Genomic DNA, 16418 nt, shown 5'->3' on the forward strand with positions numbered 1-16418 from the left:
AGAGGTAATGACCAAATTATCTGAGCAGATTTGCTCATGTTGCCCTTAGAAGCTTGGTAAGAGAAGCTTAGTGAAACAATCTAGGGAAATTCCCTCACATATATGATAAATGTTTTGGCAGAATGAAATGGCCCCTATGTAATAGAATGCCTAAGGAAAGATATCATGAATCCAGGCCATACCCTCAGTTCACATGGTAAGTCAAGGACAAGAAAAAGTTAAACACATCTAGCTTATGGATAATGCTAGGTTGGCTACTCTGGTTAAACCCCAGCAGAAATGGTTAAAGTAAAACTACAGATTTACATTGGACCACACATCATTAGGGTGGACCATCTAATGATCCCTCTTAAGAGACAACTGGGATATTGACAAACCTCTTTATAGTAAGCTTCAGGAGCATTAATTTTTTTTAAGATTTTATTGTTTTAAATATTTTATTTATTTATTCATTGGAGACACACAGAGAGACACAGGCAGAGGAGAAGCAGACTCCATTCAGGGAGCCTGATGCAGAACTGGATCCCAGGACCTCAGGATTACGCCCTGGGCCAAAGGCAGGCACTAAACCGCTGAGCCACCCAGGGATCCCCAGATTTTATTTTTAAGTAATCTCTATACCCATTTTATTTTTAAGTAATCTCTCTTGGGGTTCAGACTCACAACCCCAAGATCATAACCTGAACTTAAATCAAGAGTCAGACACTTACCCAAGGTAGCCCCCCAGGCACCCCAGGAAAACCTTTTCTATTTTCTTGACCTCATCTCGCTGTTTTCATGGCTATTAATGTGGCCATAATTAACTATTTTATGTTTTTATTTCATAAGTTTCATTGTCAAAAAAGAAGGAAATTATAGATGAGAATATGCAAATACCTTTAACAGTTCCTTGGAGTTAATCACTGTGGGTTATATATGCCATCTAAAGTTTTTTATATACAGACACAGACATTTTTGTTGGGTGGGGAGAAAGTGAGCTCAAAAGGCATGTACTATTTATGACTTGCTATCCTGAACAACTGGCTAAAAAACAAACAAACAAATAAACAAAAATAGCTTACTGTGGTTACAGCAAAGACTTCACAGCTGTTTGAAATATATCAGAGATCAACTTGGGCTGGGTTTCTCAAAAGACCCCAGAGAATTGGGTAGGTCTAGAGTTTGTCAGGGAAGTTCTGGGACTGAAGCAGGAGGAAAAGAGGCATCTCTTCTCTTCTCTCTTCACATTTCCCTTCACCTCCTAGATTTCAAGAGCTGTGTCATAAAATTAAGCTCAGAACACAACTCTAGGATGATTATGTCTCCCTCAAAGTCCCAAACCATAGGTTAAGAGAGTGACTGAAAAGGCAGGAGCCATCAGAAAGGCCAATTCTACTCTTAGTTTTCACCTATAAAACTCTTCCAACCTTATTGAACAGTAGCTTCCTTTAGCCTGTTTTGGTTTTAATGAACTAAACAGCATGATTCCAATTTAATTCTTCCTTGCACAGTCCAGGACCAATGTGTTTCAGATTTTCTTTGAGGCATAATGGAAAAGCTCCAGAAGAGCTATGCAGGGAAACCATATCATGTTTAAGGATTCCCAGGGCTGGCTCTGCATGTATATCCACTAGAAGTAGTATAATAGGGTAATTAAGGGCATGGTCTCTCAGGTCAAGACTTTTGAGCCTCCATTCTGGCTCTGCTGTTTACTAATTGTGTGACACAACCAGACATGTTACTTATCCTCCCTGTACCTGTTTCCTCATTTGAAAAATAACAGTGAAATCATAGATGGAGACAAACCATCAGAGACTCTTAACTCTAGGAAACAAACAGGGTTGTTGGAAGGGAGGTGGGTGGGGAATGGGGTAACTGGGTGATGGGCATTAAGGAGGACACGATGTAATGAGCATCCTGTGTTACATGCAACTGATGAATCACTAAACTCTACCTCTGAAACTAATAATATACTATATACTAATTAACTGAATTTAAATTTTTCTTAAAAAGAAAAATTACAGTGATTATGTCTATACTATTCAAAGCAATCTACACATTTGATGCAATCCCTATCAAAATACCAATAGCATTTTTCACAGAGCTAGAACAAACAATCTTAAAATTTTTCCTGAATAGCCAAAGCAACCTGGGAAAAGCAAAGCAAATGTAGAGGCATCACAATTCCAGACTTCAAGTTATATTACAAAGCTATAGTCATAAAAAAATAGTGAAAGGGAATAAAGGGGAAAGGAGATAAAATGAGTGGGAATTATCAGTGAGGGTGACAGAGCATGAGAGACACCTAACTCTGGGAAACAAACAAGGGGTAGTGGAAAGGGAGGTGGACGGGGGGTTGGGGTGATGGGTGACGGGCACTGAGGGGGGCACTTGACGGGATGAGCACTGGGTGTTATGCTATATGTTGGCAAATCGAACTCCAGTAAAAAAAATAAATTTAATTAAAAAAGCAAAGCTATAGTCATCAAGACAGTATGGTAACTGGCAAACACACACACACACACACACACACACACACACACACACACACATCAACAGAACAGAGTAGAAAACCCAGAAATAAACCGACAACTATATGGTCAACTATTCTTCAACAAAGCAGGAAAGAATTTCCCCACTGGGAAAAAAAGATAGTCTCTTCAACAAATGGTGCTGGGAATACTGGACAGCAACATGCAAAAGAAAGACACCTGACCACTTTCTTACACCACACACAAAAATAGATTCAAAATGGATAAAAGACCTACGTATGAGACAGGAAACTATTACAGTCCTAGAGGAGAGCACGGGCAGTAATTTCTCTGACATAGGCTATAGCAACATTTTTCTAGATCTGTCTCCTGAGGTAAGGGAAACAAAAGCAAAAATAAACTATTGGGACATCATCAAAATAAAAAGCTTCAGCATAGAGAAGGAGACAATTTACAAAACCAAAAGGCAGCCTATGGGATGGGAGAAGATATTTGCAAATGACATACTCAATAAAGAGATGTATCCAAAATATACAAAGAGCTTATACAACTCAACACCCAAAAACAAATAATCCAGTTTAAAAATTGGCAGAAGACATGAATAGACACTTTCCCAAAGAAGGCATACGAATGGCCAACAGACACATGAAAAGATGCTCAATATCAGCATCAGGGAAATACAAATGATAATTACAATGAGATGTCACCTCAGACCAGTCACAAGGGCTAAAACTAACAACACAGGAAACAACAGTTGTTGCTGAGGATGCAGAGAATAGGGAACTCTCTTGCGCTGTTGGTGTGAATGCAAACTGTTGCAACCACTCTGGAAAACAGTGTGAAGTTTCCTCAAAAAGTTAAAAATGGAAATACCCTATTCAGCAATTGCACTACTACGTATTTACCCAAAGGCTACAAATATACTGATTCAAAGGGATATATGCATCCCTATGTTTATAGCATTACTTACAATAGCCAAATTATGAATAAAGCCCACATATGTCCATCGAATAATAGATATACAATGGAGTACTACTCAGCCATAAAAAAGAATGAAACCTTGCCATTTTCAATCGTGTGGATGAAGCCAGACAGTATAATGCTAAGTGAAATAATTCGGAGAAAGACAAATACCATATGATTTCATTCATATGTGGAATTGAAAAAACAAAACAGGTGGGCATGGGAGGAAAAAGAGAGGCAGATCAGGAAACAGACTTTAACTATAGAAAACAAATTGAGGATTACTGGAGGAGAGGTGGGTAGGGAATTGGGTTAAATATCTGATAGGAATTAAGGAAGGCACTTGTGGTAAGCATGGGTGATAGAGTGAAGTGACGAATCACTAAATTCTACACCTGAAGCTAATATTACACAGTATGTAAACAAACTAGAATTTAAATAAAAATCTGAAAAAATAAAAATAACTGTGATTATATTAGAACTTGATTCAGATTATTCATGAGGTTAGAATGAGGTTTTGTACGTAATGTGCTTAGAACAGGGCCAGACAGATGGTGCACACTTGATAATTAAGTGTTAGCTATTAGTATTTCCTTACGTGCTCTCATGTGCCATTTTCCCTCACTCAGTGAGGGCCCTCACTCAAATACCCATTCTCTTTTCCTTCCTTCCTCTGTTTCATTCAAACTACTCCCTGGAAAGGAGTAGTCATCCATGTTTGTGCTCCAGTATAATAGCTGAGGGACATTTGCAATATCACAAGCCTTAACCTGGAGTGATGGAACTAGAGTTTAGAGTTGTATGTGATGCTGACATTTGGACCATGTCTCCTACAATTCACTTTCAAAGCTGGCTGTTCCAAGATTGAAGAGAGAAGGGCCTCATGTTTATGAATGATGATGTAAATCTGATGACTCCACACTAATTTTTTTAAGATTTTATTTATTTATCCATGAAGGACAGAGAGAGAGAGAGAGAGAGAGAGAGAGGCAGAGACACAGGCAGAGGGAGAAGCAGGCTCCATGCAGAGAGCCCAACGCGGTACTCGATCCCAGGTCTCCAGGATCAGGCCCTGGGCCGAAGGCAGCGCTAAACCGCTGAGCCACCTGGGCTGCCCTCCACACTATTTTTTAAAAAGATTTTTTATTTATTTATTTATTTATTTATTTATTTATTTATTTATTTATTTATGAGAGACACAGAGAGTCAGAGACATATGCAGAGGGAGAAGCAGGCTCCATGTAGGGAGCCCGATGTGGGACTCGATCCCAGGACTCCAGGATCACACCCTGAGCCAAAGGCAGACACTCAACTGCTGAGCCACCCAGGCATCCTGCTCCACACTATTAAAGTCTCAAAATTCATAAAGGGTATTCCCTGAGGACCAGATTTCACTACAGCCCACTTAAGTGAAGGGTGCTTATTCTTTCACAACCCTGTGTTCTTCTGCATATCAGGGTCTAGCGCTGGGGTCAGAAGCTTCTTTCTGTTCCTTAATGCTGCTGTTTCACCCTTATACTTCCAACAGCTTGTAACGGTCTCTGCTTTTTCATGAGAAATGGCACAGTTCATGCCATTTGGCTGTATCACATTCTAGTCTCCCTTATGTCTGTCATCTCCTGATATTCTAGGCACTAGCTCTTATTTGTTGAAGACTCAGGCACTAAGCTTATAAACTTTCCTCTCTACCCTTATTTCTGCTGTCAATGTGGGTGATTCTAGTATCTAGAGAGTACTAATTATCCAATACTCTGGCTTTTGGTTTAGCTCTTTATTTTCAGTGACCTTCTCCACCCTTCTCACATCTGCCCTACTCTTTCAATGTTATACCCTGGACCTTATCTTTATCTAAAACCACTCTGCCTGTAAAATTAATAAATCAGACCCATTTTCAGCCACCATCTCCCATCACTTCTGTTTATTTGCTTTTCTACTCCCCAAATACTTGTTTTTCAGACTAACTTCTGTTCTATGGAAACATATACTTTCTTAGGACTTGCCTCCTCATGTTTTCATTTCTTTTCAATCCAACTTACAACCTGTCATTTCTGCCATTCTCTTAACAGCGATCTATATTGCTATGCCCTTTTGTCCTTTTGGCTCCTTTGAGGGGAATACCTGAATCCTGGATAAATGAGTTCCTGGGTGAAAACTTCAGTTCCTACCTGCAATCACTATGCCTGCCCATGGGGATCTGAGCACATCCAGTGAAAAATGATATAACCAAGCCTATTGCTATCACTGTATATTTATGGTCACCAAGTTTGGCTGAGCCTTCCAGATCTTTCCAAGGCTCTTGCTATACCTCTCAAGTCTTACTTTCCTACTCCTTATGGTGATAATATCAAACTTTATTCTCCACTCCCAACCTCCCCTCTATCCACCCCATCTTCTTATCAGGTGTCAGCAGGTGAAACTGCCTCTCATTACACTGGCAAGTAGAAGACAATAAACTGGTATATTTGCAGCTCTCTACCACATAATTCTCTTTTTTTTTTCTGTTTCCCTTTTTTTTTTAATTAATTTTTATTGGTGTTCAATTTACCAACATACAGAAAAACACCCAGTGCTCATCCCGTCAAGTGTCCACCTCAGTGCCCGTCACCCATTCCCCTCCAATACCCGCCCTCCTCCCCCCTTCCACCACCCCTAGTTCGTTTCCCCGAGTTAGGAGTCTTTATGTTCTGTCTCCCTTCCTGATATTTCCCAACATTTCTTCTCCCTTCCTTTATATTCCCTTTCACTATTATTTATATTCCCCAAATGAATGAGAACATACACTGCTCCACATAATTCTCATACCCATCTGCATGTAGACCCAAATGTTCCCTTTGTTCCTTTTGTTAAATATAGCAGGTATCCTTCCTTTTACTTAAGGCTAATATTTGCATTTTTGCCTTTGATCTCATTCCCCATTTCTTCTTGGTAAGCTTGTTCTATTACTCCTCTTTCACTTATATGAGCAACAGCTCCTTCTCCCCTAGGGCATTCCCATCAGCCTTTAAATATTCTCGTTTCCCACATTGAAAAGATCCTTCTCCTTTCATCTCAAATCAATGTGCCAAACGTGTAATTTTTTTAATAAACAATATTGAGACATCTGGTAGCAACCTAGAAAATTACAAAGCTGTGTCCATATTTCCAATAGTAAATACCCAGAAATACCCCAAGTAAAATATTTAACTTTAAAAAGGAAAATAGAAAACTGATAGAAGAATATTTGGAAAAATTCTTTATAACTTGGGAGTATGAAAGCTCTTTCCAGCCATGACTCAACATATAAGTCATGTAAGGAAAGATTGATGCATTTAACTACATTGCAGTAAAAAATAAAAGTTCTACATGGCAAAAGCAAAACAAAACCTGAACACCATAAACAAAGTCATGAAACAAAAGAACTGGAAAAATGTCTGCAACTTATCATAAACAAAAAACTAATATCCCTAATATATAAAGAGCTTTTGGAAATTGAGAAGAAAAAGGCCAATGACCCCAAGGAAAAATGGATGAAGATATAAACAATAAGACTCTAAGAATTCACTTTAAAAGAAATACAAATTGTCTTAAAACCCATGAAAACATGTTCAAGCTCTTTTATCATAAGAGAAACACAAGATAAAAGTATATAACAATATCAGTGATCACTCATCAGATTACAAAATTTCAAAGGAGTGATAGCATTTTTTTTACTGGAACTAGGGGAAACAGCTACTCTCACCCTATGATGAAACCCAATAGAAGCCAATTTAATAATGTCCATTTAATCTAGAAATCCCACTTGTGGAATATCAGTCTGAAAATACACCTACACACATGGATTTTCATCTGTATAAGGTTATGCAATGCAGTATTGTGTAGCAGCAAAAGGAAGCAACCTGTGTCCCTCTATAGCTGTTAATCTGGGAAGATGTACAAGATCTATTGTTAAGTGAAAAAACATGCAAGCTAGTATGCTGTTTTTGTGTAAGACAAAGGGAAGGAGCATTAATTTACTTTAGTATTTGTTCTTATCCTCCTGAAGAAATAGTGCAGGAACAATTGCACCAAAAATCATAAGATACCTAGGAATAAACCTAACCAAAGACGTAAAAAAACTGTACTCTGAAAACTATAAAAAAACACCGATGAAAGAGAAGACAATACAAAGAAATGGAAAGACATTTCATGCTCTTGGATTGAAATAACAAGGGATATTAAAATGTCTATGCTACCCAAAGCAATCTACACATTTGATGCAATCCCTATCAAAATACCAACAGCATTTTTCACAGAGCTAGAACAAATAATCCTAAAAGTTGCATAGAACCACAAAAAACCCTGAATAGCCAAAGCAACCTGGAAAAAAGCAAAGCAAATCTAGATGTATCACCATTCCAGACTTCAAGTTATATTACAAAGCTATAGTCATCAAGACAGTATGGTAACTGGCAAACACACACACACACACACACACACACGCACACACACACACACACACTCATCAATAGAACAGAGTAGAAAACCCAGAAATAAACCGACAACTATATGGTCAACTACTCTTCAACAAAGCAGGAAAGAATTTCCCCACTGGGAAAAAAAGATAGTCTCTTCAACAAATGGTGCTGGGAATACTGGACAGCAACATGCAAAAGAAAGACACCTGACCACTTTCTTACACCACACACAAAAATAGATTCAAAATGGATAAAAGACCTACGTATGAGACAGGAAACTATTACAGTCCTAGAGGAGAGCACGGGCAGTAATTTCTCTGACATAGGCTATAGCAACATTTTTCTAGATCTGTCTCCTGAGGTAAGGGAAACAAAAGCAAAAATAAACTATTGGGACATCATCAAAATAAAAAGCTTCAGCATAGAGAAGGAGACAATTTACAAAACCGAAAGGCAGCCTATGGGATGGGAGAATATTTTGCAAATGACATACTCAATAAAGAGATGTATCCAAAATATACAAAGAGCTTATACAACTCAACACCCAAAAACAAATAATCCAGTTTAAAAATTGGCAGAAGACATGAATAGACACTTTCCCAAAGAAGGCATACGAATGGCCAACAGACACATGAAAAGATGCTCAATATCAGCATCAGGGAAATACAAATGATAATTACAATGAGATGTCACCTCAGACCAGTCACAAGGGTTAAATCTAACAACACAGGAAACAACAGTTGTTGCTGAGGATGCAGAGAATAGGGAACTCTCTTGCGCTGTTGGTGTGAATGCAAACTGTTGCAACCACTCTGGAAAACAGTGTGAAGTTTCCTCAAAAAGTTAAAAATGGAAATACCCTATTCAGCAATTGCACTACTAGACATTTGCCCCCCAAAAACATATTAATCCAAAAGATACATGCACCCTATTTTTATAGCAGTATTATTTATAACTGCCAAATTATAGAAACAGCCCAAGTGTCCATTGGCTGATGATGGGTAAAGAAGATGTGGTGTGTAAATACATGTATATTTATTTATAGATTTATTTATAATTAACTATAATGTTATTATGTTATATATTTACAATGAAATATTACATTACAATGGAATACTACATTATGATGAAATATTACTTAGCCTTCAAAAAGAATGAAATTCTGTCATTTACAGTGACACAGATGGAGAGTATTATGCTAAGCAAAGTAAGTCGGAGAAAGACAAAAACCATATGATTTCATTCATATTGCAATTTATTTTTTTTTGAAGATTTTGTTTATTTGAGTGAGACAGAGTGAGTGAGAGTGAGCATGCCTGCATGCACGTGAGCAGGGAAGAGGAAGGGGGAGAAGCAGACTTATCACAGAGCAGGGAGCCCGATGGGGGGCTCAGTCCTGGAACTCCAGGATCATGACCTGAGCCAAAGGCAGATGCTTAACCAACTGAGCCACCCAGGGATCCCTCATATGTACAATTTAAAAAACAAAACAAACAGACATGGGGAAAAAGTATAGTGAAAGGCAAAACAAGAAACAAACTTTTTTTTTTTTAGATTTTATTTATTTATTTATTCATGAGAGACACAGAGAGAGAGAGAGAGAGGGAGAGAGAGAGGCAGAGACACAGGCAGAAGCAGAAGGAGGCTCCATGTAGGGAACCTGATGTGGGACTCCAAGATCATGCCCTGGACCAAAGGCAGAAACTAAACTGCTGAGCCACGCAAGGATCCCTGAAACAGACTTTAAAAAAAGGATTTTATTTATTCATTTATTTATTTAACAGAGAGAGAGAGAGAGAAAAAACACAAGCAAGGGAAGAGGCAGGCAGAAGGAGGGAGAAGCAGGCTCCCTGAGGAGCAAGGAACTGGATGTGGGGCTCAATCCCAGGACCCTGGGATCATGACTTGAGCTGAAGGTAGACGCTTAACCCACTGCCACCCGGGTGCCCCAAGAAACAGACTCTGAAGAATAGAGAGTAAACTGTTGGTCACAAGGGGGATGGGTTAAAGTAAGTGATAGGGATTAAGGAGTATGCTTATTGTGATGAGCACCAGGTGTTGTAAGGAAGTGTTGCATCACTAAGTTCTACATCTGAAACTAATATTATACTGTATGCTAACTAACTGGAATTTATATAAAAACTTAAAAAAAAAAGAAATAGTGAAGGATTCCAAAAACCTAATAGTTAGTGGTTACATATAGAGGACAAGGTAGGGGATGTGGTTATAAAGAATTAGATGGGCATATGTGAAAATAAGATTTCTCAATGTATAATTTTTAAAAATCTTTGAACCAAATGAATGTAGCGCTTATTCAAAAAATAACTAAATTAAAATTTTAAATATTTTGCCATCTGATCTAGGTAGCTGTTCCTAAGCTAACCTAGTTCTCTTTTCTCATTCAAAAAGTTTTAGAGTTGTTTCATTGCTGTGTTTATTTCCTTACCTCTCACTCATCAGTCTAGTTTCTGCCCCCATAATAAAAACAAATTGCTCTTAACTATTGCCTCCAGTGACCTCCATATTGCTAAATATGATAAACATTGTTCAGTCTTTCTCTTACATAATCTCTTCCCAACATTTGACAAACTTCTTCCCTTCCAGGGATGCCTGAGCGGCTCAGTGGTTGAGCCCCTGCTTTTGGCTCGGGTCGTGATACCAGCGTCCTGGGATCAAGTCCCACATCAGGCTTCCCCTCTGCCTATGTCTCTGCCTCTCTCTCTGTGTCTCCCATGAATAAATAAGTTAGAAAAAAAACCCAAACTACCTCCCTTCTAACACATCCTCTTCCTTTGACTTTAATGTCTCCATACAGCCCTAGTTTTCCTCCCATCTCTCTGAATGCCCTTACCTCTCCTCTCCTTCTGCCTCCCCTTTTTTTCCCTCCTTTACCCAAATGTTATATATTGGATTTCCTCAAAACTTCCTTGTAAACCTTATCTCTAAGGAACTTCGCTCAGAACTACAGACTCAATTGATAATTGTGTTCTCCACAGTCCTCTATTTCCAAACCCCTTTGGAACTGAGGCGTTCTGTTCCTGGCAGCTCCCTCTGGGCAAGGGGAATGTCTAGAGGCAGACTCATCTGTTGACCTCGCTGCCAAAATTTCTGGAAGCTGTGGAAGGGAAGTCTGGAGGGAGCACCATAGCATCCACTGTGGATATATGTATTGTGAAGATTATCTCCCAGTATGTGATTTGCCTTTTCATTTTCTTTTCACTGCCTTAAGAAATGATTTAATGAAGTAAAACTGATTTTTCTTTTAAGTTAAATTCTTTTTTCAGCAAAGATTCTACCTCTTTTCTATTGTGAAAAGTACTGCTATGAACATGAGTGTGCAAATATCTCTTTGAAACCCTGCTTTCAATTTTTATGGATATATACCCAGAAGTGGGATTGCTGGATCATATAGTAGTTCTATTTTAAATTTTTTTAGGAACTCCCTATTGTTTTCCATAGTGAACTATTTTACAATCCCACCAACAGTGTGCAAGGATTCCAATTTTCCCATATCCTCTCCAACTCTGGTTATTTTCTGTTATTTTTTTTTATAGCAGCCATCCTACTGGGTATGAGGTTATTTAGTGCTTTCTATGTCTTCTTTAAGAAATATTTGTCTATTCCAAGGTTGAAAATATATGCTTCCACACTTAAAATTTTGGCCTTTACATTTAAGTCTATGATACATCTCAAATTAATTTTAGTGTGTGGTATGGGGTATAGGTCAAGGCTCATTCTTTTCAGTTGGATATCCAGTTATTCTGACACTATTTGTTAAAAAGAAGACTTTCCATTCTACATTGAATTTTTTTGGCACCTTGATGAGTTTCTTTCAATGCTGGTTTTAAGAAGAATCCCAACTTCAGATGTGTCAAGCTGTGGAGAAACAAGTATATCTTAGAACTGAGAAAATAGGAGCGTCTTTCCGATTCCTGCAGCACCTCGCAGTTTATGTGGGTCACGCACAGTGAGTGGCATTAGAGCTTTGGATTCAGACAAATCTGGATTCAGACCCAAGTCTATATGGCCTTGAATAATTTACCTAACCTATTTTGCCTCGGTTCCCTTATATACACAGTGAGGATTCAATGTTATAACAAGAAACTAAACTATGCAAAATGCCTGGTGTTGCCATTTGATAAGTATCCTTTTCCTCTCATTTCTTCATTTTTTCAGTAAATACTTGTTATCTTCATTGGACTCAGTGATTTGGAATGTGGAAGAAATTTCTGTTTAAATTCCTTTGTAGTTTTTCAAAAAGACTTACAAGTTGATTTCAAGTCTCTTCGCCCTTAGCAAGGTATGTACCATCTAGTACTAATCTTGTTTTTCTCTGATTCTCTTTTTGCAAATTCTTGAGAGAGTGGTTTGGAAATTATTTGGGAATTTCATCATGTTAAGGAGATATTTAGTAATAATATTATGAGATCATCAGAGATCAGGAATCCTTCAGTTTCAGCTAAAGTAGAGCTTCCCAACTTTAAGGGGCACACAATTCGCCTGAGAATCTTATTATGCTCCATATTCTGATTCAGGAGATCTGAAGTGGAGTCTGGTATTCTGCATTTTTAACAGGATCCCAGGACATGCCAAAGTTTCTGGTGTACAGACCACATTTTCAGTAAGTAGGGGCTAGAGGCTTTAGTTCTCTAGGGGAAAACAATTGAAACCCTGAAGTTCATGAATAAATAATATTTCCCTTGGCTGAAGGTGCTTTGTTTACATTGAATTTTTACCTTACACCTGCAAGCATTTTAAAAAATATTTTATTTATTTATTCATAAGAGACACACAGAGAGAGGCAGAGACAGGCAAAGGAGAAACAGGCTCCCTGTGGGGAGCCTGATGCAGGACAGGATCTCAGGACCCCAGGATCACGACCTAAGCCAAAAGCAGATGCTCAACCATTGAGCCATCCAGGTGCCCCTGCAAGTATTTGTATAAGGTGAAGCATAAGTAGCCTGAGCACAAATATTTTCTGTCTTAGGAACTCTGAATTTAAATCAGACAATGTAGTTTCATACCCCAGCTTCCCCACTCTCAATCCATTGTGACCTTTGGCAAGTTGCTAAACCTCTCCCAATCCTCTCACAGGTTAGTTGTAAAGATCAAATGAAACTATACAAATACACTTCTGACTTGTATGTAGCATTTATTAAGTATTTCTTAAATATCAATTTTCTTAGCAACTCTTGCCAGATTAATTCACTAAGTGAAAATAGAGTGCTAGCTAGATCCAGATGTAGATTCAAGTCCTTACTATGCCCCCTACGTAGCGGTATAGTCATTAGACACTTGGGAACCCAATGTCTCTTAGGCATCAAATAAGACTTGATTGAATGTTGTCTTACAGGCCCAAGAGTTCTCACACTCTAATGATCCATGTGGTTCTCAAGTACCACTTCTCTATAAGATAGAGGCATGAAACATGAAAAGAAACTGTCTCTTCAGTCAGTTGGCTGAACTGACATAGCAAGCCAGAAAATGGGGAAGAAAGACAAAGAGAGAAAAAAGAAGGATCCTGAAGTAGTGCTGGGTTCTCTCAGCTCATGACAGCTTTCAGCAGTGAGACCTAGCTCAGGAGGCATGCCCTCCAGAGACGCCCTATCTGTTCCAATGATGTTTACACCCCTTACCTACCACATACCTTTAGGCCATAGGAGTGTAGGAGGGCAGAGAGGTACCTGAAATCTGACAAGTCGGGCATTGAGGTTTGCTCAGAATCCTGCCACCTATCTCCCCAGGCACACAAAAATAACGTCAAAAATGGCCTTATAATTTCAAGTTGTACTTGTGATCATCAAGACAGTGTGGTACTGGCACAAAAACAGACACATAGATCAATGGAACAGAATAGAGAATCCAGAAATTGGCACTCAGCTCTATGGTCAACTAATATTCAACGAAGCAGGAAAGACTATCCACTGGAAAAAGGAGAGTCTCCTCAAAAAATGGTGCTGAGAAAATTGGACAACCACATGCAGAAGAATGAAACTAGACCATTCTCTTACACCATACACAAAGATAAACTCAAAATGGATGAAAGATCTGTATGTGAGACAAGAATCCACCAAAATCCTGGAGGAGAACACAGGCAACACTCTTTTTGAACTTGGCCACAGCAACTTCTTGCAAGACACGTCTCTACAGGCAAGGGAAACAAAAGCAAAAATGAACTACTGGGAATTAATCAAGATAAAAAGCTTCCACACAGCAAAAGAAACAGTCAACAAAACTCATAGACAACCTACAGAATGGGAGAAGATATTTGCAAATGACATATCAGATAAAAGGCTAGTATCCAAGATCTATAAAGAACTTAATAAACTCAGCAGCAAAGAAACAAACAATCCAATCATGAATTGGGCAAAAGACATGAACAGAAATTTCGCTAAAGAAGACATACACATGGCCAAGAAGCATGAGAAAATGCTCCGCATCACTGGCCATCAGGGAAATACAAATCAAAACCACAATGAGATCCCACCTCACACCAGTGGGAATGGGGAAAATTAACAAGACAGAAAACAACAAATGTTGGAGAGGATATGGAGAAAGGGGAACCCTCTTGCACTGTTGGTTGGAATGTGAACTGGTACAGCCACTCTGGAAAACTGTGTGGAGGTTCCTCAGAGTTAAAAATAGAGCTACCCTATGACCCAGCAATTGCATTACTGGGGATTTACCACAAAGATAAAGATGCAGTGAAAAACTGAGACACCTGCACCCCAATGTTTATAGCAGCAATGTCCACAATAGCCGAACTATGGAAGGAGCCTCAGTGTCCATCGAAATGAATGATAAACAAGATGTGGTCTATATATACAACGGAATATTATTCAGCTATTAGAAATGATGAATACCCACCATGTACTTCGACGTGGATAGAACTGGAGGGTATTATGCTGAGTGAAGTAAGTCAGTCAGAGAAGAACAAACATTATATGGTTTCATTCATTCAGGGAATATAAAAATAGTGAAAGGAATTAAAGGGGAAAGGAGAGAAAATAAGTGGGAAATATCAGTGAGGGAGACAGAACATGAGAGACTCTTAACTCTGGGAAATGAACAAGGGGTAGTGGAAGGGGAGGTGGGCGGGAGGATGGGGTGACTGGGTGACGGGCACTGAGGGGGCACTTGACAGGATGAGTACTAGGTGTTATGCTATATGTTGGCAAATCGAACTCCAATAAAAAACATTAAAAAAAATAGAAAAACAAAAATAGCCTTACAAATCTCCAACACAAAACTATGAACTTTAAGAATAAAGAAACTCAAGCAATGTTGATAAAACTAAAGAGTAAGATAGAGCTCTCAACTGCATTTCAAGTTCAGTATATTTTGCATGTACAAGAAGACTTCTGATGCTAAGTAAGCAGAGATTAAAGACATGAATAAATTAAACCACTGTAACCAAATATATGTATGCATATATATATAATATATAATGTATATATTTATATATACAAATGGCAATAGGCTAAAATCTTAATATAGATTACCTCCTTTCAATGTAAAATAATCTTTGGGGGCACCTGGGTGGCTCAGTCAGTTAAATATCTGCCTTTGACTCAGGTCATGATCCCAGGGTCCTGGGAATGGAGCCCTACATCCTGCTCCCTGCTCAGAGGGAAGCCTGTTTCTCTCTCTCGCTCTGCCCCTCCCCATGTTTGTGCTCCCTCTCTCTTGCTCTCTCTCTCTGTCAAATAAATAAAATCTTTAAAAAACAACCTCTGCAGTAGGTATTATTATCTACAATATGTGGATGGGGACCCTGGGCCCTAGAGAAGTTAAGCAATTTACCCAAAGATCATAGTTAGTGGGCTGCTATTACTTCAACCAAGGCAGTCTATCTAATTCCTGCTCCATCTTTCCTAATCATTATACTATACTGCTGTACTCTGTGGAGCTAGCTGAGATTTACTCAGTTTCAAGGTCTTCGGTCCAGATTATGTGGGGTTAAATTCCTGAGAGAATATGCAAAAGATTCTAAGCTACCTGAATAGCTCAGTGTGAGATCAGATTATGAGCAGGATAAAGAAGTATTATCCTAACCTAGTAATGATAGCCACATGCCAACATGCATGACAAAGCTCACTTAAATTTTCAAAATACAGGTATATAAGGATTATTTTAGATAAAGAAACAGAATCAAAGAGGCTAAGTAATTTATCCATATGAAGGATTCACAGCATTTGGGTTGTAAGAAATAAGAAACTTCACTCAAATGGTCTTAAAGAATAAGGAAATATATTATCCCATTATTAAGTCTAGAGATAGACTGTAGGGTCAGCACAGCATCATGGGTGGAGATGGGGAAGATGATGAGGAGAACAAAGGCAGAAGTGTAGCTTAAATTTAATCTTTCAACTTGCAGCCCACTTGAGAAATACCCAAGACATGCAGAGCAGGACATTCCTCGGGGAGCTCATGGCTGCCTTAGAGTTGATGTTCTGTTAGAGACTAAACAACCTTTTGACAATAACCACACCTCCAAGGTCCTAAAACCTCACTTTCAGCATAGGAAAATTCCTTAGAAACTGAAGTTATC

The 16418-nt window shown here is 38.7% G+C and overlaps 1 protein-coding gene across 3 annotated transcripts in view; it reads left to right on the forward strand.

Moving 5' to 3' along the window:
• The window catches only part of PTH (parathyroid hormone), a 108956-nt gene that overhangs the window by 50869 nt on the left and 41669 nt on the right, over positions 1-16418 (forward strand). Inside the window, exons 3-4 of one of the 3 annotated variants that reach the window (XR_011995095.1) lie at positions 12044-12167; positions 13612-14922. The exons of 1 other annotated variant lie outside the window; for it this stretch is intronic. The gene's annotated coding sequence lies outside the window, so the exon portion shown is untranslated. Of the gene's footprint in view, positions 1-12043; positions 12168-13611; positions 14923-16418 lie in introns of those variants that run through there. One more of the 3 variants, XM_072725602.1, reaches the window with a different exon arrangement.

This window comes from Vulpes vulpes, chromosome 11 (genome assembly GCF_048418805.1).
Source record: "Vulpes vulpes isolate BD-2025 chromosome 11, VulVul3, whole genome shotgun sequence".
In the NCBI taxonomy this organism is placed as follows: domain Eukaryota; kingdom Metazoa; phylum Chordata; class Mammalia; order Carnivora; family Canidae; genus Vulpes; species Vulpes vulpes.